At 49.9% G+C, this 24659-nt stretch overlaps 1 long non-coding RNA gene across 1 annotated transcript; it reads right to left on the bottom strand.

The window, feature by feature from the left end:
- Positions 1-222: 222 nt before the first annotated feature.
- On the bottom strand, positions 223-3458 carry LOC139364126 (uncharacterized). Its single transcript, XR_011625415.1, has 3 exons — positions 3375-3458; positions 2637-2775; positions 223-381 (listed from the first exon to the last, which is right to left on the bottom strand). It is a non-coding gene; the product is annotated as an uncharacterized lncRNA (long non-coding RNA).
- Between the last annotated feature and the right edge of the window lie 21201 nt (positions 3459-24659).

The following is a 24659-nucleotide window of genomic DNA, read 5'->3' as shown; positions in this document are numbered from 1 at the left end:
CAGACTGTTTAGCTTGCAAAGCTGAAAATATTTCCCTGCTGGCCCTTTATAGAAGTCTGCCGACCCCTCTCCCTTTGGTAACCTTTGTCCCTTTACTGAACTGCTGCCATTCTTCAGCTCTGTTGACCTGAGATCGTCCACAGATCACCCGGCCTTCACAACTCAACAAACGCCCAGCTTTGTTTGAAACTTTTATCAGAGGTGAAAGGCTGGTGAGAAGACCATGGTCTCTCCAGTGGTTCAGGCTTCAGGTACCCCGGGGCAGGCTGTCCGTCTCCAGGGAGAATGTTCTCTGATGGAGAATGAATAGCACTACTGAGACCCTGCGGCCTTCCTCTGCTTCAAGACTGTGAAGCGTCGTCTGGAGTTCTTAAGAGGCAGCTGTGTGGGAGAGAGAGAGAGAAAAAGAAGAGGAGGTGAGGGAGGGGAAGGGGAGAGGGAGCAAAGAGACAGAACAAGAAGGAGCCCAGGAGAAGGCGGGAGGGGAGGAGAGAGAGTCACCGCCCTGTAGGAAGCATGCAAAGCGTTCAAATGGCAGTGGCTCCAGGCCCACTGATCCATTCTTCCAGGACTCCTTTATCCTGAGCCTGGGAGGCGTGGGCGAGCTTGTCCAGGAGTGCCCAGGGTGGTATGGGCACAGCTGGGTGCTCAGGCAGCCAGGTTCTGGTTAAGGCCTCCCACGTTCCCTCTGCCCAGCTGGGGACTGGGTTTCTGTCTCCTCTTGAGCAGCTGGGGAGGCTGGGAAAGATTCAGCTTGAGCTTTAGGGGCATTCAGGTTGACAGGCCCCTCAAAGATTGAGAAAGGGGGGCTCTCTCTGCATTTGGTGGCACCCGTCCTGTGGTCCAGAGCCAGCTCTGACCCTGCCTCAGCTGGCTCCTGTTGGCCTTGAATGTAGGCCCTGGGCAGGGTAGTGCAGACCACACAGAGGTGCCAGAGACGACGGGGCACTGAAACCCAGAGTCTGAGATCCTTGCTTCAGACACCGTCCCCTACTCCAAACTGCCAGGAGGAAATAAACCCTAGTTGGTTTCACACCTGCCTCACTTAGCCAGGCTTCCAGAGGCCGTGGACAGAAGGCTGTAATTAAACAAATAAAGCAAAGAGAAGAAAACCTTTAAAATAAGAATTAAACAAACAAAGCAAAGAGAAGACACCTTTAAAACAAGATGTCCACTGGAAAGCACATTTATTGCCTTTCCTGCCACTGGCACAGACCTTAAGCTGGAAGCACCTGTCCTCCCATTTTATAGGTGGAGAAGTCAAGGCCTCAGATTACAAAGAGCCAGACACAGCCATGATGGGTCTTAGGCCTCCTGACCTCAAGTCCAGGACTCCTGTCTCTACAGAGAAGCAGTGTAACATCACAGAATGGTTGAGACTTTGGGTTCTGGTGTCAGAAAGACATGAGTTCAATGCCCGCCCCCATTCCTGGACAGTGCGAGTTTCAATCTCTTTTATGAAATGGAAATGTTACAAAGAGAACTGACCTCACAGGTTGTTTTGAGGAATTAAAAAAGAGACTCCTTGTCAAGTGCCTGGCACATGTAGTTGGCCAACATGTGTTAACTTTAAAAAGTCTCTGCCGGGTGCGGTGGCTCACGCCTGTAATCCAGCACTTTGGGAGTTTGAGGGGGGCAGATCATTTGAGGTCAGGAGTTTGAGACCAGCCTGGCCAACATGGTGAAACCCCGTCTCTACTAAAAATACAAAAATTATCTGGGTGTGGTGGCACCCACCTGTAATCCCAGCTACTTGGGAGGCTGAGGCAGGAAAATTGCTTGAACCTGGGAGGCGGAGACTGCAGTGAGCTGAGATCGTGCCACTGCACTCCAGCCTGGGTGACAGAGGAAGACTCTGTGTTAAAAAAAATCTCTATTATGCATTAGATGCTGGGGTTAGAGAACTGGAGAAAACCCTCTATGTAAGGAGGCGCCCATTTAGTGGGGGAGCGATACCGACTAACTGTCGTGGAGGATACGGGGTGCTGTGGGGTGACGAGAGGAAGGGAACCAGAGGTCCCTTCACAGAAATGGCAGGTGTACTAACTCCTGGAGGCAGAGCCATTGTTCCTCAGGTGGAAAAGGAGAGGGAAGAACATTCCAGAACATCTAGGCAGAGGGCCCAGCACAAGCAGAGGCAGAAAGAGACGTGTGTCCCTCCCAGGCGTGAGGCTGCCTCACTGGGCAGTCCTGGGGGGATTCTCTTTGCCAATGAAGGGTGGCAATTTGGCCTCCCATGGCCTGAGCTCCGCATATCCTCCCTCCAGTGTCAGCTCTGGGAAAGCAAACTGGTTCAATATTTGCTGAAGCCAAATGCCATTTTGTTTCAGCAAATTTTCTGATGGAAAAAATACTTCTGTAATGAGGTCCCAAGTTAAATAGACTCAGCGTTTGGAATTATCTGGCCCTATGTTTTGCCCGGTGAGATAGAAATGCAGTATGAGGATAAGGGGGATTAGTCTCCTTCACTGTCTCCCTCTCCAGAAACCCTTCCTAGCTTTTACCCTCATGGGCACACACATAGATAGACCCCACCACCACCACCACATCCTAGCACCATTTAGCCTACATTCAGAATTTCTCTCACACCCCACCCAAGCACCCTGCCACAAATAGTTAGGCACAGTTACACTCACCTGTGAGCATACGCAGTCTCCCAGACTTACGACGTTATTGCTTCTGTGCACAAGTGCACGTGCACACACATACACGCGGCTGTTCCGGGTGTTTCCTTAGGCCACCGCTCCACTGCTGCTTCTAATAACCTTCTAGAGGCTGGAGAACAGAAGAATTGGGGGGTCCAGGACCTATGAAGGACACCAGCCTCCCATTTGCTGCCGTCTGCTTCCCCCAGGCTGGGAGGGCGCATGCAATGCTCCTACCCAGCGCTGGCTGTGCAGAGCCCAGCAGTGTAGGCACCTGCTCTAATCCTGGGCTCACTCGGAGTCGGTGGGGGCACTCCAGGAACACTGGCCAGAGCCCAGGGAAGACCCCATGGGAGGCAGTGGAGTCACGTGTGTCTGGTTCAGAGGGGCCTGTGGACTAAAATCGTGTCACTGCCAGGCTCCATGGGGATGTAGTTGGGTCTGACAGTCCGTGACTAATCTGTGCTTGTCTTCCTGAAACCCTGCCACTCTGCCCCCTGCCAGCCCAGCCATCCACAGCCCTGGGCACTACCTCAGCTGAGACAGACTCAGGAGAAGGAGGAAGGAAGGGAAGAGCAGGGACAGAGACCCAGTTCCAGAGCCAGAGAAAGACACCACCTCAGACACATGGACCCAGACGGGCTCTGGTTTTCAGAATTAAACCTGGAAACTCTGGACTCTGCCTATGTCTGTTTTCCTGCTTCCCACACCTCTCCCAGCCTCAGTCACCTCTGCAGATGGGTAAGCGTGTCCCCACTCTGGGGTCAGCAGGGAGGGGTGCCATCCACCCAGCAGATGCTGACTCGCACTCACAGCCTGTCACCCCACAGAGCAGGCTGCACCCTGGCTGCTGAGATATGCGGGCTATTTTTGTGGATGAAGTGTGATGTCACAGGTACAGGGACTTCCTGGATCTCAGGGGGAGTGGCAGCTGGGAGGGAGACCTGTGCCTGCTCCACTGCTTAGCTCCAGTGGTCCCTGGTCAGGGCTGGTCTCCAGGGTCATCAACAGCTTTCCCTTTCCATTGGCCTGCCCGTCCTGCAGGGGAGGAGTCCAAGCATTTCCCAACATCCCGCTGTGCCTAGGCCTGAGCCAGGGTGCTCTGGGGACAGAGCTCACCAACAGTAAGAAGATTCCTGGTGCAGTCAGGTGCCCAACCCTGAGTGCCCCAGGTGTTCTGAGATGAGGAGTCTCCATGGTGGTGCAGTGGTCAGGGAAGCCTTAAGAGAAGGAAGATTTGGGGCCGGGCGCGGTGGCTCAAGCCTGTAATCCCAGCACTTTGGGAGGCCGAGACGGGCGGATCACAAGGTCAGGAGATCGAGACCATCCTGGCTAACATGGTGAAACCCCGTCTCTACTAAAAAAATACAAAAACTAGCCGGGCGAGGTGGTGGACGCCTGTAGTCCCAGCTACTCGGGAGGCTGAGGCAGGAGAATGGCGTGAACCCAGGAGGTGGAGCTTGCAGTGAGCTGAGATCCGGCCACTGCACTCCAGCTTGGGTGACAGAGTGAGACTCCGTCTCAAAAAAAAAAAACAAAAAAAAAAAAAACAAAAAAAACAAAAAAAAACAAACAAAAAAAAAAAACAAAAAAAAAAAAGAGAAGGAAGATTTGGACAAGAGGAGGGGCATCCTAGCCAGGGCTGGTAGGAGCCAAGACTCAGCAGCCAGGGGAACAGTGAACATACCCTGGGGGCTCACCATGAGCCAGCCCTTGTCCCAGTGCTTGTGCATGGCTCAGTTTACTTAACCTTCACAACGGTTAAGGCACAGAGAAGTTAAATAATTTGCCCAAGGTCACACAGCTAGTTAGTGACAAGGCTGGGATGTGAACCCCAGGCAATCTAGCTCAGAGACCATGCTGGTAGCCACTTAGATCTGCTATGTATGTAGAAATTACCCAGCTAGAAGAAGGGTTTAGAGTGGGGGAAGTTGGAGAGGCAGGGACATGGGGAGGGAGTTGTAAAGGGACTGAATGCCGGGTGCAATGGCTCACGCCTGTAATCTCAGCACTTTGGGAGGCCGAGGCAGGTGGATCACCTGAGGTCAGGAGTTCAGGACCAGCCTGGCCAGCATGGTGAAACCCCGTCTCCACTAAAAATACAAAAATTAGCTGGGTGTGGTGGTGTGTGCCTGTAATCCCAGCTACTTGGGAGACTGAGACAGGAGAATGGCTTGAACCTGGGAGGCGGAGGTTGCAGTGAGCCAAGATTGTGCCATTGCACTCCAGTCTGGGCGACAAGAGCGAAATTCCATCTCCAAAAAAAAAAAAAAAAAAAAAAAAAAAAAAAAAAAAATGGAGGACTGAAATGCCAAAGAGAGGATTTGAGAGCTGATCTGATAGGTGACAAGGAGTAGGAGAGATGATAGTTCCTGCATGACCCCTATACACTTCCCTAACTATATCAGCCCCACCCCTGGCTCAGAGGAAGAGGGGATGTTGTAGGTGAACTGAGATGCCTTTTGCTTTGTCTGTCCAACCCCCACCCTTCTTCTAGTAACAGAGTTCCATTCCTCAGGGACCTGCCAATCACAGAATGCCCCCGCCCACAGGGACAGGCACGTGACCCAAGCATGGCCAGTCAACATCCCTTGAAAATATAGAACCCGGGAAAGACAGCCCTTCTCCACAGGTAGTTCTGGGCAGAGAGAGCCCTGGAGCAGCCTGTGGGTAATACGCTGGCCTGTGGAGAGGACTGGCAGGAGAAAAAGAGGTTGGCAGCCAGTGGAAGCAGGGGAGACCCCGAGAGGGAGGCCGTGTGGCTCAGGAGTCTCACTTTCAGTCTGCACGAGGCTTGCTACTTCCCTGGCCTTACCTACCACTTGGTTTTGGGATCTAGTAACATCTCCTTTGTGCCCAACTAGCTCCAATTGAGTTTCCATCATTTGTTACTACAAGGGCCCTAAAAGGTAGTGCCTCCTAGATTGGAGGAGAAGGGACCTTTGAGAGCCCCTAATGAAGTCTCTATGCAGAACTCAGGGGTCCCTGACGGATATCCACTCACCTCTCCCAAGATGGGGAGATCACCTTGCACATATGCTCTGTCCAAGTCCAGTCTGGGCAATGCTGGGGTCAAGGATGAATGGGACAGTCTGTGCCCCTGAGACTCTAAGCCTGACAGGGAGACAGACCTCAGACAGGGAGCACCCAACATAGCAGAATGGAGCCTGGATGGTGTGGAGGTGCCACCCCCAACCGTGACAGCCAGCCCCCATCCCCTGATCCTGAGCTGCCTCCATATAAACTTTTGGGGGATGAAGGGGAAGACCAGATCTGGAGACCCACGGTGTATCTGGCCTGGCTGCCTGCCCCAGCCCTGGGAAAGAGCCTGGCCCATCTCTGAGCAGATGTGCCAGCCTGGGCCAGGCACAGCAAACACTGTTTGCTGGTCTTCCCCGGGTGTTGACCACTAGCCCTGGCTACGGTTCCAGCAGCAGGGCCTGCCTCCAGACTATTTAGGCAGCTCTGGAAAAACAGCAACAGTACAACAAAACCTCAGTACAGAATCGTTGGAGCTGTCGTTCCTTTCGCTGGAGCCAGGCCTTCCTCCCACAGTGTCAGCCCAGCTGCCCTCTGGTCCCTGCATCCCAGGTGGCTGTGCTGTTGTTGGCAGCTGTGTGCTCTAGGTCAAGGTGCCTGTTGTCCCGCTGTGTCCTCACCTTCTTCTGTGTGTGCCTTCCACTCTCTGTTCTGTTCCAGGTGTCTGGCTGGTTTCCTCACGCCTCTATCTCCCCCTCTCTCAGACAATGGTCTCTCCGAGATAGACGCTGGAGGCCCAAGCCTGGGTGACTCCATTTCCCCAAATCAGCTGCTGTATCCCACCCTCTCTTCCCTTTCTAAGCTGACCAATTTCTTTCTCCCCTTAAAAATAGTTTTAGAAAAGTGTTTCCTAAATCCTGGAGTACCGGAATTTGGTGATTGTTCCCGGAGATTTGGGCCAGCTGTTTCCCATGCTGGGGCTCTAGCAGGGCAGTGATAAGGGAGGGGAGGGGAACTCAGACCCAGGGAGGGAGGGAGGCCCTTGGTGGGCTCAGCAGCAGACCACCAGAGAGGACACTATGTGAGTCCCTGCCACATTGCATTTCACGCTGGGGATCTAGTCTCACTCAGGAGCTGTGATGCCAGGAGAACAAATCGTGGCAACACGCTCCATTTGGCTTTTGGACTTAAAAGTGTAACCCAAAGGGCAACTGACAAATTATGAATTACTCTTTCTGGCTGCCTAGCTTGGTTCCAGGCCCCTTATGTGTGTCTGTGTGCATGTGCATATGGTTATGTGTATACGTACTTGGCCTAATGTCTGCCTCTGAGCTCACATGTGCACACAAGCATGTATACATGCCAAGGCTTGGCTACATCTGCCCCTGTCTTCTGCTCATGACAAGAGCTAATCTATAGCAAAGCTGAGGAGTTTGAAGATTCTGAGACTGGCACCTCCAAGGATGCTTTGCCGTCCCTGGCCCTTGTCACCTTCCCAGCCAGGCCTTCCTTTCTGTACTGGACTCCCCATGAGGTGCCTCTCCTGACTGACAGGTGCTCAATTTAATTCAGTTTGTGGGTATATGAAGAATACTGTTTGTAAATGCAATATTTTCCTTAAAGCTTTATAAATCAGATTCGACACTTCTCACAGTCTCTGGAAGTTACCTTTCCGTAAGAAAAATATTAGAACAGCTGCACCTTGTCTGTTGGATAAGCTTCCCACCCCAGGGGCTGCTCCGGGCTTTCTCTAGCCTTTCCCCAAACTCACTCTTCTGCCTCATTAGACCTTTCTGGACCCTCATCTCTCCACACACAGGAGAATGAGGGGTGGGAGGAGGTGGCCTGGGGCCATGGGAGGACTGAGAGTCCTTGGGGGGCTCTCGGGTACCAGTCCTGTCTCCGCCAATCACCTTGTGCAAGTCTCTGCCTTTTTCTGACCTCAGTTTTCTTCTGTATAAATCGGATACATTAAGCAACACCAAGCCCTTGGCCTGGGGGATGGTCAGAACCTCCAAGGGTGGCTTTAGAGGTTTGCAAACTACTCGTTTAATTCACTGAGGCTCTTATTTGTTTTAAATCATTTTACTGGTTTCCTGTGGCTTCTGTAACAAATTACCACACACTGGGTGGCTTAAAACAACAGAAACTTAGTCTCTCACAGTTCTGGAGGCCTTAAGTCTGCAATCAATAGTACTGGGCTGGAATCAAGGACTTCAGCACAGCCACACTCTCCCTGGAGGCTCTAGCAGAGAAGCTATTCCTGACCTCCTGCAAATTCTGCTGGCAGCTGACATTCCTGGGCTTGTGGCCACATCACTTCAGGCTCTGCCTCTGGGGTCACACTGCCATCCTTCTGTGAACCCATCAGATCTCCCTCTTCCTCTCTCTTGTAAGGATACATGTGATGGTATTTAGGGTCCATCTCGTTAATCCAATATAATCTCCTAGTTTCAAAATCATTAACCTAATCACCTCTGCAAAGACCCTTTTTCTAAATAAGGTAATATTTGCAGGTCCCAGAGATTTGGGGCTGATATGTTTGGGGGCTATCATTTGGCCTACTACCACCAAAGGTGAAATAATTTAGAAATGTCGCTTACCGCTAAAGGCGAGAATGAGACTTTTATATTTAGCAAAAGGAGGCAGGAGTTTTAAAAGCTTGAGTGAACAAAACGACTTGCAAGGGTCCTCCCTGTCCAATCACTGCAATTTTAACTGCCATATGCTGAGGGAGACACAAATTAATTGAGTTTCCATCAAAGCAAAACACAATCAAGAAGTGAAATCCATTACCACTAGACAAAACTAATCCCAGGCGCATGGCCTGAGATGCCCCTGTGGATAAAATGTTACCTGGATCCATGAGGGTCTTTGGTTCAGTGGGGGAACCCCATCTCAGGGCCTCAAATGTCACTGGCTCCTGGTTCCATGGGGGGCCCCAGGCTCAGAACAGACAGAGCTCAGGTCAGGCTGGTGGACGGGTTGGAGAGGCCAAGATTGCAGGCCTTCTGAATGCCCCAGAGATTCAGGGCCACACCTCAGCAGCAACACAGCCCAGGAAGAGGGGCAGGCCCTCTGGTTATGCCCTCTGGCCATGCTGTGAGAAGAGGGCTATTCTCAGACTATTCCAGACAAGCCTGTGGAGCCTACTGCCTCGAATTAGGTGCCTGTTACAATGGACTCCTTTGCTTCCTACATGCCTGGCACCTCTCTGCCTGCAGCCTTATAGCCTCAGGGAGCAATAACCTGAGGATAGGGATGCGGGCAGAGCTTAGAATCAGACAGTCTCGCGCTCAAATCCTGGCCCTGTCATTTGCCGGCTTTATTTGCTTGGGCATTGATTTCATCTCTCTGACTTGGGGACTGCATCTGTGAAATGGAGACAATGCTCTCTGGGTCCTTGGGAGGCACGAGGGTGGAACTGTGCCCAGTAATAGCGGCCATTTTTTATTTGGCTGGGGAAGAGATTCACAGCATGTACTTATTAGCAGCAAATGCTGATGTAGAAAACCAGGAGATCAAGGAATCCAGAGAGGCTGGGTTAGGTCATGTGCACCTGAAGTGAGTGAGGAGCAGAAGCTGTGTAGGAGCCCGTGTGACCTTAGGCTGTAAGAGCAGAGATGGCAAGTTGGAGGCAGAACAGAAGGAAGCAGGCAGGATGACATTCAAATGCCTTATGGAGGTCTACAAGGCCCTATATGGCTGCCCTGCTCACTTCTCTGGCCCTTTCTGCCCCTGCTCCTCCATATCTGCTGTGTCCAGCCTCACTGGCCTTTTTGTCATTCTCTCAGTGTTCCAAGCTCCTTCCCACCTTGGGGCCTTTGCACATGCTGTGCTTCCTTACCACCCAGCTAAACTTACTTACTATTCAGCCTCAGCTTAAACATCACTTTTTCAAGGAAGCTCTCCCACAAAGACAGTTTCCCAGCTCTGTGTTCATCAGCACAGGTCACTGGTTCATTAACACTGGAGCACGTGCTGACCTAACTCTGTCCCATCAGCAGCAGCCAGGTGAGGCGACTGCTGGTGGGACAAAGCATGGGGCTCAGGGGCTGTGGCAGGGAGGCCTTCCTGGGATGCAGCTCTGAGCAAGCAGGTGCCATAAGACATGTCCGAGGCGCACAGAGAGAAGATAGGGAGGTCAGTTGATAACCCAGAGCCCCTAGTGACCAATGAGTCCACATCCACTCCCTACCGGGGGATACCTGTGACGGGGAGGGGAGTGATTTGCCTAAAGCCATTCAAAGGATGAAGGCAGGGCTGGTCTCCTGACCTCAGCTAAGGATAACTTCTAATGCCCTGGGCTGCAGAGAGAGGAGCTGGGCTAATGAGAACTGGGGCAAAAATCGGGAGCCCAGGGCTGTGTGGCTGGGAATTCAGAGAGGAAGAAGGTGGGTTTGTGTAAAGGCACTGGCAGGGATCTTCTGGGCCGATGTGACCCCAGGCTGCCCACGCCCGGGCTGCCTTCTCCTTGGCCAAGCTAGCCAAGGTAGCCCTGCATGTGTCCAGACTTCCAGTGCTGGGCAGGAAAGGATGACTGCGATTCTTGGCTGATGGCATCTCGAGTCCTTCTTTTTCCATATCCCTTTTCTTGTTTTATTTTGTTGTCTTATTAAATAAAAAGAAAAGTCTCTTGTAGCTGGACCCACACTGCAGGTCCTGAAGGTAGAAGCCAGGCCACCAAAGCAGGGATCTGGAAAGGGGTGAGGGGTGTTCTGCAAATTGTGGGCGAGTCACCATTCTCCACCTGGGGAAGCTGCTGGTGCACTGTGAGGGTCTTTGGAGGGCCCTCCTCTTTTGGCTACGAGCCTCTCACAGAGCCCCTTTAATTTCACTCGCACCCAATCTGCTTTACCATGCAGGCCACTGAGAGGGGTCGCAGCCTGAGTCCTTGAGGGACTGAGTCTTTGAGGGAAGTACATTTTCTTTTTCTTTTTTTTTTTTTTTTTTTTTTTTTTGAGACGGAGTCTTGCTCTGTAGCCCGGGCTGGAGTGCAGTGGCCGGATCTCAGCTCACTGCAAGCTCCGCCTCCCGGGTTTACGCCATTCTCCTGCCTCAGCCTCCGGAGTAGCTGGGACTACAGGCGCCCGCCACCTCGCCCGGCTGGTTTTTTGTATTTTTAGTAGAGACGGGGTTTCACGGTGTTAGCCAGGATGGTCTCGATCTCCTGACCTCGTGATCCGCCCGTCTCGGCCTCCCAAAGTGCTGGGATTACAGGCTTGAGCCACCGCGCCCGGCCGGGAAGTACATTTTCTTCATGACTAGAAGGTAAGGCACCAACTGCTGGGGCTGGGGCCTCCATGGGGAAGCAGGAAACTAAGGGAGACTTGGAATCTTCACTGTTTGGGGTGAGCCCGGTGCCCTGGATGGGATGGGAGGAGTGAATGTAACATGGGCAGCGAGCCAGGGTGTGGGCGGGGGTCAGGGTCCAGTTCTGATCACTTTTATATCTTGGGTCTGGTGTTAGGTTGGGGATGTGTGTCATTAGTTGGCTAAAATCAGGAGGTCTATTGTGCCCCTAAGTCCTTACAGGCCAGGCAGGGGTTTCCTGCAGTAGCCGCACCTCCTCCACACAGGGACCCATGGCATGCTCAGTGGCTATGCCTCACCTCACTCTGTCGGGATAAGAGGCCTGGGTGGGAGACAGGCTGGCCTAGTTATGCCCTTTACAGACAGATAAAGGAGGTAGATATAGAGCAGATAAACTAGGCCAGGGATGGGAAGGGACTTGCCAGCACCCCTGCTCCCCTGGCCAGCACAAGAGTGGCTGCTGCAGGAATGGAGGGCCCAAAGAGGGGCCTTGGACCCAGCAAAATAGCTCCAAGGCCACACAGGTCAAAGCCCTGGGTTGCCTTGTTCCCCCAAGCAGCAGCAGGGGTGGCGAAACAGGAGGAGAAGGCAGGGCAGGCCTGGTGCCCTCCAAACCTCAGCCAGCACCCTAGGCCCAGGCCTGCCTCTGCTGGTCCACTATTAGCCACATGGGTTGTAACTCAGGCTACACAGCATCCTGGGCCATCTCTCCTCTTTTGGGGACAGTGTGTGCTGTCCTGTTCCTGACCATGTGTCAAGCCACCTGAAGGCGGCTGTGCTGTCCCACCCCAACATGGTGTCCCCCTCTGCTCCCCTGCCCTTGGAGGGAGGACCACGCCCAGAAAATGAGGGCTGGGAGGACTGAAGTAGTCTGGGCAGCTGCCGGGAGGAGGTATGTGAAAGACAGAAGGACTTTGGAGAGGTAGGCAGACTCAGGGGAGGGATCCCAGGAGAAGGGAGATGCACTCTGAGCAGAAGGAAAGATGAGTGGTGTTGGTGGAGCCCAGGTGGCCTTCATCCTAGGGGAGGGAGCAGGAAGGATCCCTGTGCAGGGCCTTGAGTGATCGATCAGTCATGAGAAGAGGATTTGTCTTCAGGCTAGAGAAGGATCGCCCTGAGGCATTCCAGAGCTGGTGGGGACACTCCCTGCACACTCGCTCCCACCGCTCTCCAGGGCTGCCAGCCGGCCTCCCTCCCTAGTGCTGCCATCGCTCCTCCTCTCTCCTGAGGACTCTGATACTGGGCTCAGGCTCCAGCTCCTTTCTATGGGGTGAGTGAAACCAAATGGGTGGGTTTGCTGGCAAGGGGCAGGAGGCACCAGGGCACGGTGGGGTGAAGAGGAGGCCAGTTCCAAAGGCTGGGGTCTGGGCTCCACCCCACACTCTGCATTCGCTGCCTCCTCCCTGAGTAAACCAGGAATTCTCCCAGGCCTCAGGCACCTCCTGACAGCCAGCAGGATGCCGGCTTCTCCTGGGGCTGCACCAGCATGGGGCTGGGGCGCAGGGCCGTGGCACAGGGCCGGGTGTGAGCAGCTGGTCTGCCCTGCAACTGCTGCAGAGAGCAGGCTCCCATCCTTGGGGCAGGGGCCACGTGGTCTGTATTTCTCAGTGTGTCTCCACCTCTGCTTTTCTGTCCATTTTCCTCTGTGTCTCTTGGTAGTTGCTTTCTTCTTCTTCTTCTTTCTTATCTTCCTCCCGGACCCTGGAAATCCCTATAATTCTGCTGTCAATCTCTTTCTCTTTTTGAGTTTCTTTTCCCCACTATCTCCCTCACCTCCGAACACCCACACCCAGCCAGCTCCACGTGTGCTGCACTTTTCTCGGAAGCAGCTCTCATGGCTGTCCCCTCTCAAGGCTGCCACCCTGGTTCAGATGGCCAGTGGCCTCTGTCTTAAATTGCTACAGAAATCTCCAATGGCTCCTATTTCTTTCTTGAAACCACTGCCAAAATATTTTCCCAGAATATTTTGACCTCCCTAGGTCAAAAACAGCACAATTCCCTGTGCCTTGAGTACAAACCATTCCTCTTAGTACTCAGACCCTCTGTTCTCTGTCTGGGTCCCCCAGGTTAGGGCAAGGAAGAGATTGGTATATGGCCTGTCAGAGGTAGGGTGCTGCGTACAGTTCATGGGGCTTGGGAGTTGGGGCTAACTTGGAGAGGATAGGGACTTCCCTGGTGAGTGTTGGAGGAGGCACTGCTGAAACCAGAGGCAGAATTGTAGCTGGAAGGAACCGGGAAGCACCCCGGAGAACGTGCAGAGTGGCAATAGAAGTGCCAGGATACTGGGGCCATGACTGGAGAATCCGGGTGGGACAAAAGAATTTCTGCATCTAAAGCTGTTCTCTAAGGTCAGCAATCATAACTACATTCCTGATCCAAGAAACTGCGTGGTCCCTGGACCAGCACAACATAAACATGCCAATAAAGTCAGAGGCTGGTCTTTCTGATGCTACAGGGATCAAGATTTTTTGTTGTTGTTGTTTGTTTGTTTTTTGAGACAGAGTCTCACTTTGTTGCCCAGGCTGGTCTCGGACTCCTGGCCTAAAGCATTCCTCCCACCTCAACCTCCCAGTGTAGGGATTATAAGCATGAACCACTGTGCCCAGCTGGTTTCAAGAACTTTAATGGGACTTTGCAATGCAAGATTTCATAGTTTATAAGATCTGGCCTGCCTTTGCCAGGATATACTAGGCATACTGAACCTTTTGACCAAAGAAACACTAAAATATTTACATTCGACAATTATCATCTGTGGTCACGGTGATGTCACCCCTAGTTTTGAAGTAATGGCCTCCCCCAGCTTCAGAACATGCTCTAAGCCTATTTGGAACACATCTCAGGCTAGGGACAGCTTGAGACTAAGTCAGCCCAGGCAATACAGTGATGCTCCTCATCTGTTTGGTCAGTGCTGAGTGGAGACAGAGTGGATCACATGATCCTAGGAGTCCCCTTCCTCATACTGCTCTGGTTCTATCACTGAAGTGATTTCTGAAGATGTTGGACATCAGGCATAAAAACTCAAATTGGGCCAGGAACAGTGGCTCAATGCTTGTAATCCCAGCACTTTGGGAGTCCAAGGCTGCTGATCACTTGAGCCCAGGAGTTCGAGACCAGCCTGGCAACATGGCAAAACCCAGTCTCTACAAACAATACAAAATTTAACTGGTTGTGGTAGGGAATGCCTGTAATCTCAGGGGAAGTGGTATCTGTAAGGGTAGAAGTGTAGATAGGGGTAGCCAGGCAGGGATGGGCATGGGAGAGGAGACAAGCAAGGTTTGGAGGGCTGAAGACTAACTTGGGCAGAGGCAAGAGCATACAGAAAGGCTCAGAGACGGAAGAGAACATGGCATCTTTGAGAGCCTGAGCAAAGTTTAATACGGCCCACGCATTGAGTTCACTGGTCGCAGGTGGGACTTGAGAAGGAGGCAGTGCAGGATAACAAAGGGCTTCCTAAGCCATGTTAAGAAGGCAGGATTGGACTTCCCCTTGAAGGTAATGGGGAGCCACTGAAAGTTCTAAACAGGAGAATGAAGTAATTAGATTTGTGCTTTAGAAAGATCATTCTAGCTTCTCTAGTGGAGGCAATAGAGGAAGATATTGGAGATGGGGGGAGTTAGGAAGCTCTCAGGGTGTGAGATGGTGAAGGATTGGACCTGGGCAGTGGTGGTGATAGGAAGAGGAAGAGCAAGAGGAAGAGGAAGTGGGGAGGATGCCTGAAAGTCTGGAGGCTGGAAGAATAAGCTAACCCAGACTGGAGGCCACGCTTCCTCTTCCAGCAGAGTGCCTGGGGGCCTGCTGCATTTTCCCATGCACTGTAGTCTGTTGTCAGAGAGGAAGACACCTAAGAGAATGGGTTGTGTGGGCTGGAGCTGTGGAGGAAAGCCTGCGGCATGCCATTAACAGGATGGGCCTCAGGTCAACAGGACTTAGCCTCTAGGCTAATCCCCTTGGAAGGAGGAGACGGCTTTGCTTCCTCCTCTAAGCCCCAGGCCAGCGTCAACCTGTCACTTTGCGCCTTGCCTGTTCTCATATGAGCTTCCTTCTTGCCTGTTCGCCTCTGAGGCTTCCCACCTGAATAAGCCCAGCCACCGCTTATGCTTCTCAATCCCCTGATCCAGTTCCTCACACTGTAAGAAAGTCCTGTGCCTCCCCAAGGAATGTCTCATGCCACGCTCCTACCTCTAAGGCAGCCACTTGCTCTATGCCTTTGAGCAGTCTTGGCTCTGAAAGTCTTCTATTCATGGAGAGCTGGTGCCTAGTGGAACCAAGTGGGCTTGAGTCCAAAAAAGTGGCTTCTTTACTCTGGGAGTGGGTTAAACTCTCCACCTCAGACAAACCCATCCCAGACCCAAGCTATAAGATCAAGCCAAAGGCCCAAGTCCTGGCTCAGGGCTCCCAAGGGTATGGTCTTTAACTCCCAGCTCCTCTTCTGCACACACCCCATGAGCCACAAAGGTCCTTCTCCCATTCTTGGTGAATATTCACATCAAATATTGATGTCAGAGTGAATATTTCCCCCAAAATGCTCCATCCATGAGCACTGTGGGAGAGGAATGTGAGTGCAGGGTTGAGAGGCTCCCTTAGCTCTGTAGATGGGAGGCAGGGAGCAGAGTTCTTAAGCCAGCCCCTCCTGGCAGCCCCACCACTGCCTCTGAGCACTAATTAGAGATGAGCTCGGGCCTGTGGAACATATGGTTTGTCAGTTTTGTTTCCAGGTGAAGCCAAGTAAAGGAGATGGAGAGGAAACTCTGGGCAGAGAAGGAGAGGCTCTGAGGAGGGGGCACCCAGAGGGTCCAGGGCTCCCTGGCCTTTTCCTCATGGATGGGTGATTATCAGAGCAGATGCCTCTGGCTGTAGGTCATCCAGCCCAAACAAGAAGGAGTTTTATCATCTCACAGAACAAGAAACCCAGAGGTGGAGTGGGCTCCAGGGCACCAAGGTGGGCTGCTCCGGCTCTGCTGCTCCTCCATCAGCCGTACTCTATTCTGAGGGAGACTGGCTCTCTTCCTGCAATGTTTAAAAATCAATGTGAGATCATTATTCATACCTCCCAGCAGACTTTCTCTCACATCTCATTGGCCAGGATTATTCAAAGATCCATTTCTAAAACAATTAGCAAGGGACATGGGACTGTTGGGACCACCCCGGGGAAGCCCTTCACCTTCCAGAGGAGGCGGCTGTCCCTGAGCCCAATCCAGGATCCGTGGAAAGGGAGAAATGATTGGTGGGGGCATGGATACTGGATAGGTAACCAAGGCCAGCAGGGTGAGATTGACACCAGTCTGGACTCTTTCTCTGCATTATTTAGAAAGAAAATGCAATCTTTCTAATAGTAAGAAAGAAAGAGATGAGAGTTGTGGCAGATCAGGGGCTAAACTGGACATTTGGACTCAGAGTTCTTCCCATCTGTACTTTCTGCTGTTCGCAGCACTTTTCTGTCCAATGTCTGGTTCAATAATCATAATGACCCTGTGAGTAAGGCAGGGAAATGATTATCATCTCCCCTTGACTGGTGAGAAAAAGGAAACACAAGGAGCTAAAGTGACTTCCCAGACCCCTTCCAGGCATCTTTTAGTCACGCCACCTAGATATACTGGCATGTCATGTGACTTATTTTTAGATCTTTTAGGAAAAAGTTTCATTCTCACCAGTCTCACCAGAGGTCTGCCTGAGGAGTCAAGTGTCCAGGGATTCAAGGAGTTTCCAGAATATCCATGACCTTTTTTCTCTTCCAACTCACGGAAGGAGATACAAAGACCTCCTTCCTGATGCAGAGCACAGGCCTTTTCTATTATTTTGGAAACAAGTTGCTTCCTAAATCAACCTTGCTATACAGGGAGCAGTACTGTCCTTGGTACTGGGCACTACTTCCTGTCATTGGCTGTCCTCAATTGCCTTTCCTTTTCAGCTTCAAGGCTGAATTCTTAAACCAAGATCTAGAGGGATTACAGGAACTATAGTCAACCCTAACATCACACGTTGTTACCCCACTGAGGAATTCTTCTATGGCAGTGTGTTAGGCTGGTTTTTTGTTTTGTTTTGTTTTGTTTTTGAGTTGGTATAAAGAAATACCTGAGGCTAAGTAATTTTTAAGAAAAGAGGTTTAATTAACTCATGGTTATGCAGGATTTACAGGAAGCATGGTGCTGGCATCTGCTTCTGGTGAGGGCCCCAGGAAACTTTCACTCATGGTGGAAGGCAAAATGGGAGTAAGCATCTTACATGGCAAGAGTGGGAGCAAGGGGTGGGGGTGCCACACACTTTTAAACAACCAGATCTCGTGAGAACTCACTATTGCGAGGACAGCACCAAGCCATGAGGGATCCACCCCCATGACCCAAACACCTCCTACCAGGCCCCACCTCCAACATTGGGGATTACATTCCAACATGAGATTTGGGTCGGACAAATATCCAAATCGCATCAGGTAGGCAAGGAAGGAATGGATTTGCAAGTTCAAGACACAAGCTCCCGGGCTCTCTTGTTGGCTTAGCACATGTCTATAGCACTAATTCAGGGGCTGACAAACTATGGCTCACAGTCAAATCTGGCCTGCCACCTGTTTTTGTAAATAAAGTTTTATTGGAACTCAGCCATGTGTATTTGTTTACTTATTGTCTGTGGCTGCTTTTGTTCTACCATAGCAGAGTTAGGCAGTGGTGACAGAGACTGTATGACTTACAAAGCTAAATATTTACTAACTGGTCCTTTACAGAAAGAAGTTGCCAACTTCTGCTCTCGTTTATTCTCTTTTGGGCCGATTTTTGTTCTGAGCACAAGCCTGTGTTACCAATAATTCCCTTTATCCCTATCGACACCCAACCCCCTAGCTTAGGATCCATGAAATCCTGAAAGACACAATCCCAAATGTTTACATCCTGAAAGCTGAATTCTGGGAAAGGGATTAGTGCAGTCTGGGTTACAGCAGCATAGCTGCGTCATATTAATTGCATCCTATTAAGCGGAACTATTATCTTGTTATTGTATTTGTCGGTTTAAGGAGATGCATGTGGGGGCCAGGTTGACAAGGGGTAGACTTGGGGAGTTAATTTTAGATGTCAATTTGACCAGATTAAGGAAAACCTAGAAACCTGGTAAAGCATTGTTTTGGGTGTGTCTGTGGGGTGTTTCCAGAGGAGATTAGTGAGTGAGTTCAGTGGACTAGCTGGAAAAGATCTGCCCTCAGTGTTAGCAGGCACCATCCTCTTAGCCAGGGGCCCAGAGAGAACACATACAGAGAGTGGACTGCACTCTCCGAGAGCTGGGACAGGCTTTTCTTCTGCTGTCTTGGACATCAGAACTCCAGGCCCACCAGCCTTTGACTCCAGGCCCACCAGGATTAACACCAGCGGCCTCCCAAGTCCTGAGGCTTTCTGTCTTGGACTGAGAGTTACCCCATCTGCTTCCCTGGTTCTGAGGTCTTTGGACATAGGCTGAGCCATGCTACTGACATCCCAGGGTCTTTAGCTTGTAGACAGATTGTCAAGGGACTTATCAGCCACCATAGTTTTGTAAGCCAATTCCCCTAATAAATCACCTCTCATGACTGTATACATATCTTATTGGTTCTGTCTCTCTGGAGAAACCTCATTAATGTAAATTTGGTCTTGGGGAAGCTGAATATTATTTCTTCTTATGGTATTCCCTACAACACAACAGAAGAGATCTGTAAAATTGTTCCCTCAGAAAAAGGCTGTGATAAGTTAAGTGACAAGTCTACTTAATGGTGAAAGATAAAATTTTAAAAGCTAATTATTATTGGTGCTGCAAAAGCAGAAAATTGCCTAATGGCAATGGCCAAGCAATAACCAGACTTTCTAATGGACAACACATCTTTACAAAATTTGTAGACCACAATCACTCTCCAAATACAAGTGCAGTGAGTGTTTTGAAGAACATACACGAACTGAAAATGCAGGTGAAAAATACAAGGAATCTCCCTTGCCAAATTAGTCAATCATGTGTGACTTCTGCCCCTTCATGCATAGCACCTATTTGCTATGCTATGTATTTCATCTTTGCATCATCCTCACTATTGGAGGTACAAATTGTGTAGACCTTTAGAGAATTCTAATTTGTTTTATGCATTTTTTTTTCAAGTTTGACTCCATGGAAGTGCATTATCACAATGTTGGCTTTGTGTGTAAGTATTGTGTATGTACGTAAAAATGTCTAAACTTCCTCAAGAAATGAAGAGATGTCCTGTTTGTACATCTGCATTTGTGAAAGATAAAATTTCTCGAGATTTCAACTCTTTGGGTGGCTGCACCCATTGTAGTTTCGGATCAATCTCATCTAAAGACTTAGCGTGTCCATCATGGTACTTCAGATGACCTCAGTTATAAAGCTGGGTACACACAATTACCAAACATAGTGATACACATGTAGAGCTTTCACTTTTTGATCTATTTCTTTATGAATGTGACTCCTCTGCTCGTAACTGTTACACCCATGTGACTGTTGTTAGGACATTGAATGTTTATGATTACAAAAATACACATACCATCATTGCCTGTATTGTTGTGTAAAGGGGTCAATGAAGTGTTCTGTCATGTTTTTACATGTTTCTCAAATAATCCCTTTTAAACATGAAAGTAAATATTTTTTAAATAATAAAATTTTTTTCAGAGTTATATTTTCAGGATTTTCATCTTTCAAGAATGTGAATGTGGGGATTTTAGACTTTAGGGATTTTGATATTTTAAGATTTTGACATCCAGGATTATGGCATTTGGGATGTGTCTTTCAGGACTACGGCCCAGACCATCTAGGAAGGGGTCTTTTCCCAGCTTTCTCAGTTCCTGGGTAAACTGACTTTATGATCTATATGGGTCCTGGGTCCTAGGTCCATCCCATCTCTTTAAATTCAAACTGCTCTCAGATACAAACTCAGTGGTCCTCTCTGGCCTCTTCCCACAGATGTTTCCCAAACCCATCCATCTAAGGCTGAGCACACAGCCTACTTAGCTTCCCTGAGCCAAGCCTCTAGTCTAGACAAGGCCAGCAGTTAATACAGGAGTCACCCCTATGAGACATACTTCTTTATAATCTTTCTCAGTGTGTCAGGACTTTTTCAGTTGAAAGTAACAGAAACATGATCCAAATTAGCTTAATAAAGAAAAAACAATTCTGCAGAAAATTCCAGAAGTAGATCTTACTCCTCCCAGCACACAGGTGATGCCGTCAGAACTCAGCCCCATGTTCCATCTTGACTCTGCATTCCTCAGTATTGGCTTTGTTTAGACAGGCCTCCAAATAGCTTTGGCTCATCTCTTCAGCAGAGAGATCCCCTTCGTTAAAACAAAAGAGCCCAGAGCTGAGTCTCACAGCTCAGGTGGATCACATGATCACCTCTGAGCCAATCACTATGGCCTGGGGGATGGAATGTTAGGATTGGCCAGGCTTGGACCACATGGCAATGCAAATATTGGGGAGGTAACCCCACTGGACAGGCAGAGTGGCAGAGGGGTGATCCAGAGTGGAGAATGCTTCTGCCTACCAGGTGAAGGGCCAATGCAGGCTGGCCAGGCAAGGACAATAGGTGAACATCTCACCTCACCTGCCTGGTTTGTGTGACTTCTCACTCACAGATTGTCATTTTCTTCTTCTCTGAGGTCTTCTCAAGGGGCTATAACAGTGTTCAAGTCTCTCCCAGCCTACATGATAAAGTCTGTGCTGCTTCTTAGGCTAAAATACACCCTCCCTGTTTTCTGCCTATCAGCCTTGCGTCCCACCATCTCCTCTATCTCACAAGCTCTGGCAACATTGAGCTTCCACCAGCTGTGCCCCAGTGGTCCCAGGTCTACAGTCTAGCTTAGCACTTTCCATTTCTTTTGCCTTTCCCACTTAGTCTGCATGGCACACTTCTGATTTACTGCCCATATCAAGAGTCCTCTCCTCTGGGAAGTCACATCCTCACCTCTAGGACAGAAGAAAGCACCCCCTCATCTGTGCTATCACTGCCCTGTACTAGAGTTCCATGGGGTCTCTCTCTCTGTCTCTTTCTGCTTATCTTTGTCTTTTTTAGACAATGAGCTCCTCAATGGCAGGGATGTTTTCAGGCAATGTTTGTTGAATGAAAACATCTTCCCAGGGAGTTGGCCTTTGTGTGGCTTCTCCAACTCCAGCATTAGAGCAATGCTAGATCCTCTAAAATCCCATAAGATTAGTGGGAGAATATAGGCTAAAAAGGGGGATAAAGCCAAGTAGATGCATTGCTAATTAATTCAGTAGACATCTAGCAAACACTTTCAGTGCCAAGCGCTATGCTAAGTGATGGGACCACAGAGGTGATTCGCGCATATTCCCAATCTCAAGAAATTACTATGGAATAGAGAAGTGAAGTTATCAAGCTGCTTGTATTTCCCTCATTCTCTGGCCAATATCTAACCTAGTATCTGACACATAGGCTATGTTTAATAAACAGTCACTGAACAAATAAATGAATAAATGAGTAAGTGAGGGAACAAATGCTATGGAGGGTACACATAAGGCTGTGTCAGAGTATGGGGTAAGAAAAGAGTGCTGAGAATATCCTTTCATCATCTCTCATTTACTGAGGCACATGCTGGTTGTTGGGGATTCAGAGAGAAGGGGCCTTTGTCCCCTGTTCTCAAGGATCCTGTGGCCCAGAGAACTGAAAAAATCAATGCTTATAAGACTGTGTGAGAATTACTGAGCAGAGATATGCTGAGAACTGTGATAAGAGAGCATGGTGGGGGAATGCATGGAAGAGAAACCAATGAATTAATTGATTGACCAGTCAGTGTCCTCTGTAATGACATCTCTATGTTGTCCGCCCTTTCCTGGTTTTTCTGTGGGAGCCCCAAGAAAATACTAATTCATTTGGTCAAGGAGATCTTAATCAATACGGGGGAGGACCACTCACGGAACATTAAGTGAAGAGTCAAAATATTGGAAGTGGTTCCATGCTAAATCATGACACAGAAAGTCACAGAAGGGAGAGCTCAGGTTCCTGGTGGGCCTAAGTGGTCAGGGAAGGCTTCCTGCAGGAGAGGCATTCTGAAAGGCAGGCTCTGGGGCTACAGTTCTCTGACAGTCTTCAGTGCCGGGCTGGGTACCTTTTATACCTTTTTTTTTTTTTTTTTTTTTCCTGAGACGGAGCCTCACTCTGTTGCCAGGCTGGAGTGCAGTGGCATGATCTGGGCTCACTCTAACCTCTGTCTCCCAGGTTCAAGCTATTCTCCTGCCTCAGCTTCCCAAGTAGTTGAGACTACAAGTGTGCACCACCATGCCCAGCTAATTTTTGTATTTTTAGCAGAGACGGGGTTTCACCATGTTTGCCAGGATGATCTCGATCTCTTGATCTCATGATCCGCCCGCCTCAGCCTCCCAAAGTGCTGGGATTACAGGCATGAGCCACTGCACCTGGCCTTTTTATACTTTTATAGTTTACTCCATAGGCAGCAAAGAGTCATGTAAGAGTAGTGAGCTGGGGAGGGGTGTGATCAAATATGGATTTTAGAAAAATTACTTTGGGCATAATATAGAGAATAGGGGAGGCAGATGGGGAATACAAGATGGGATATAGGGGAACAACTTGGGGGCTTTGTCATAGAACTAGTGAAAGATTATGACAACCTCAGCCTTGTCCTTCAATTGCGATAACTTGGCTTCCAGTAATAAGAAGGTCATTCCAAACAGTTTCTTTCCCTTAGCTCATGGCCAAGTTAAGGTTTCTTGGGGGTTCCGATTCATTCAACAAATATTTATTGCACTAGGCAGGAATGGAGCTAGACACTGAGAATAGAACTGTGAACAAAACAATACTGGCTGTCTTCATAGAACTTCCATTCTAATAGTCATCTCTATGGCTGCAGGTGGCTCCCAGGGAGAAAGGAAGCCTGGTTCAAAGTTGCCTTTCAGGATGGCACAACTGAGAGATAGTCTTAGCAGTCAGTCCACACATCCCCCCACCTACAGTCCCCATGGCTAATAAGCCATGTGTTTCTTCCATTTTATCCCATTTAATCCCGATCCCCGGCAGATATTAATGAGGTAGGTGTTGGTGCCCATTATGCAATGATAATGAGTGGGCAAGGACTCCCTGGGATACCACTGACAATACTTCCCTTAGAGGGTACTGAGGCAGCTGTGGGAAGATGCTTTTGAGGATCAGGTGGGGAGTGTGCAGGCAGGTCCAGTCTCAGGCAGATGGGGCACTTCCTCAGTACCTGCGTTGGTCCTTTGGACTCCTGGGGAAGGCTGCACCACTCACCAAAGCAACACTGAGGGCCACAGAATGCCAATCAGACTCAGACATCAGGATCTCAGACAATAACTGCGACGCCCAAAATACACAGAATAACCAGGCAGCCTTTGTAATTAACTTCCGCTCCCTTCCAGCAGTCATTTGGAGTTAATGGTTTCTTAATTCAGTGCTCATTTGGTGACTTTAATTTCCAATTAATTTTGCCGATTTTCCTCCGAGGTGCTCATGGTGTGATAGAAAATTCCTGTATGGTGAAGTCCCCACCACAGGGACCTGGAGTGGGTGGGGAAGGAAGGAACTGGGGTCGGCCTGCCACCAGAAGACCAGACTCCTGCCTGAGTGTCAGGAATCAGCATCTCCTGGGTTCAGGAGGTCCTTGGGGAGTTCCGAGGTCCATGAGAGACTCTTCCCCTAAGAGGGGGCTGGCAAGAGCTGATAAGGTGGTGCAGGGGTTGAAGGTACCCTGAGTTTTTCTAGCTCTTGAGAGTTTTGAGTCACAGTGGATGGTGCAGGAGAGGAAGCCCGGCTCTCCTGGAAGAATCAGGGAAGGGGTCAGGACCAAGGACAGTGCCCTCCCTTCCATCAAGCAGAGGCATTTAAGAGGTCTTGGTCCAGATCCCCTTTGCTGGGCCAATGCCCGCATTGCCCAGCTGCTGCAGGTGTCAGCTGCTATCAGCTCACAGCCTACCCCTTCTCTAGAGTTGCTTTTGGCAAATGGGATTCACCTCTTCTGGGAAGTTACATTACCCATGGCTTGGGACATTCTGTGCACAAGCACTGAGTTGTATAGATAGAAGGCTGCATCCCTTCTCCTCAGTCCCCCTCCCTTTTGCCTCAAGGTGAGTCTGCCACTGTGGTGCAGCTGGTATTCCAGAGTGGTGCAGCCAGATCCAGCTGAGGCCACATTTTTGCTTAAGTCCTTCCTTCCCTTTCTCCTACCAGGACTCCCTCAGTAAATCCCATGCACCTGAATCTCTGTCTTGGGCTCAGCTTCTGGGGAACCCAAATGACAACAATAGTTTATATATTAAACTCTTGTCCTCCTCTTACAGTGTACAAAATGCTGTTCTGAGTCCTTTATGCAAAGAAATCCATGTCCTCCTCATAGCAACCCTACAAGGTAAGTATTGTTAGTGTCCCTATTTTGAAATAAGAAAACAGACAACAGGAGATTAAGGGACTTTCCCAGGGGCACCATAGACTGTAAGTGCAGAACAGGAACTTGAACCCGGGGACTCTAGTTCCAGACTCTGTGCCCTTAACCACTGCCCAAGATGGAACCACTGACCTCCAGCAACTTCCCTAAAGGCATGGCTGATGTAATTCAAGAGGCTGAGCCACTAAAGTGTGAGGGAGAGCTTTTCTCCAGGTCCTTTTTCAGAAGGATTGAGGAACAGGGGGGTCTGGAACCCTGGAGCTCTGTCCCCATGATGACAGAGTACTCTCTTTTTGAGACAGAGTCTCACTCTGTCACCCAGGCTGGAATGAAG

Source organism: Macaca nemestrina, chromosome 7 (assembly GCF_043159975.1).
Source record: "Macaca nemestrina isolate mMacNem1 chromosome 7, mMacNem.hap1, whole genome shotgun sequence".
In the NCBI taxonomy this organism is placed as follows: Eukaryota; Metazoa; Chordata; class Mammalia; order Primates; family Cercopithecidae; genus Macaca; species Macaca nemestrina.
This window is presented reverse-complemented; position numbering and strand designations above follow the sequence as displayed.